Here is a 2,500-nt window from a genome sequence, read left to right as displayed (position 1 = left end):
ATCGCTCTCCCCCCTTCTCTCTCCCCTAGGATGCATTTTCTGTGTGTGGTCACCTGCAGGCGTAGAGTTCTCTATCTGAATGACGCACCCTTCTTTCCCTCTCCCTCCCCCTCCCCCTGGGGGCATTTTCTGTGTATGGTTACCGACAGGCGTGTAATTTTCTATCTGGATGACCCATGCCCCTAGATAGTGATATTGTTCCTACCGACCACGCAGTTTTTTTTTTATTATTATAAGACACGCATTTGTATACAGACGAGGCCCTCCTCCCCTCTGACCACATTCCTTTCAATTTAAGCCTATAGAAAAGTACCCATCTCTCTGTGCATTTTTTTTTTCAATCTTAAGACACACACTCTCGTGTCCCAACATGAGGCATCGTGTTCACACGCCTCCCCAACCGTTATCTCTCTCTCTCTCTCTCTCTCTCTCTCTCTCTCTCTCTCTCTCTCTCTCTCTCTCTCATCTTTCAGTCCATTTGTTTTAAGGCCTTTCGCTTACATTATCATACATGGGTAATAATCACTTACATTGACATATATGGGTAATAAAAAACGTATTACAACTCAGTTTCTTTTATCATATAAAGCATACATCTAAAATAACATTTCGTGAATAAAGACATAGCATTTAGTGGGGGAAAAAATCTAACTCTAAAAACATTCATTTGAAACCCTAACATTTGCACGCTTAAAAGCGTTAGGAAAACTTTTTTAATTACGTTTCTTTAGCACTTGGCAAAGCTTCATTGAAAATTCAGGTTTTGTATATTTCCAGATGTACAGACACGGTCTTGAATTTAAATGGAGAAGATAGTATAATACCACTGTTACATCATTTTCCTTTAAGTCGGTGGTGGAAAAATGCTCCCTGATTTTCCTAAGGGCGGCGCAAACTCCATTTAGACTTACGCTATGCGTAAAATATAGGTAGAAGAATGCGCACAAAGCTGAAGTTGTAATTTTGCACTCGCATATTATTTATGAAACACTTCATGGAAGAATACCTTCGTAGAAATTCAGTGAAGTATACCGAAAGATCTTCTGGCTGCATCCCGAATGGGTCAAAAAATATAATGTTTTCTACCGGAATTTTCTCTATTATAAATACAACCCATTCCCCAATTTCACGATACTGATGTGATGGCAGAGTATTCACAATAAGTAAGATGGTCTTTGTCCTTATCAAGAGTATCTTGAAGTCGACCAACGAGGACCTCCACCCCCTTGACCATATTCCTTTCAATTTAAGCCTATGGAAAAAGTACCCATCTGTCTGTCAATCTTTTTTTTTTTTTTTTAATAAGTAGCGAAATGTACGCCAATATTTCTAGACTGCATCACTATTGCGCTGTTTATAATGATAATAACAACAGCTAGAGCATCAGTAATAATATTAATATTTACGGTATTAATGATAACAATAACAATATATCTCATTTCATTCGATTGTAGTGCACGGTTTACTTTATTGATGAGAGAAAAAAACAGTATACATTTATTTTATCCCTTTAAGAAATTGAAGAGTTTAATCTTTATTCCTCGGCAATACAGCTATTCAACTAATCATATTATTCATAATGTACCGTTACCGTATAATTTTACGAACTTTCAATTATGAAATGAAAGATATGTGGATGTTTTATGCTATCCGTATCGCTAAAGACGTATGTTAAGGGATATATGAAAATTAGTTCCACATATGTCAATTCTTTACCTACTAATATCCTTCACACATACACAAGCGTGCATACACACACGCACACACACACACACTTATTCATTCCTTACTTATTACAAAATCCAGTATTGTAATCGTTTATGTTATTCCAAAATTAGAGTTTAAGCGAAGAGGCAGTTTCTCCAAAATCAGAGTGAACCTGACTTCGTTTTATATCAATGAAATTCGTTTAAGCAAAGAGGAATTATTTGGTAATCTCAGTCTTGTCAGGTGTATGAGGAGGGAGTTGAATATGGAAAGAATTGGTTATTCTTTTTTATACCTCTTCTCGTCTTCCCTTAATGAATTGGGGAAAGTTGTTGGGTTCTCCGAAAAACTCTTTATGGCTGGGATCCTTCAGTTCGGTATTATGCCTAATTTAAAAGGAATGGTAGATTGTCTTTTGAGAATTAACAGGACTCAATTCTATATTCCACTAGTTAAAAGGCTTCGAAGAAGAAACCCGATATTACTTTTTGAAGATTCAAGTAAGAAATGTGTGAAAAATTGGATCATCAAAGATCCCTCTAAGTTTGATTAGATAGAATTTTAGTGCCATCTATCCATCATTACACATTACTTTAGTAATGTTTCGGGATAAGTACTGGCTAAAAGTGGGAATTAGATGGGAATACAGTTAATGAATGTTTAGTTCAGTCGTGATATGGCATTTTTTTTTCCTCTGTCCTTTTGTATCTGTTACCTCCTTGATCTTTCCCAATATTTGAGTACAAGAGATAGTGACTGAACGAGTCACTTATGTTTGATTTGTAGATAACAA

Source organism: Palaemon carinicauda, chromosome 29 (assembly GCF_036898095.1).
Source record: "Palaemon carinicauda isolate YSFRI2023 chromosome 29, ASM3689809v2, whole genome shotgun sequence".
In the NCBI taxonomy this organism is placed as follows: Eukaryota; Metazoa; Arthropoda; class Malacostraca; order Decapoda; family Palaemonidae; genus Palaemon; species Palaemon carinicauda.
This window is presented reverse-complemented; position numbering follows the sequence as displayed.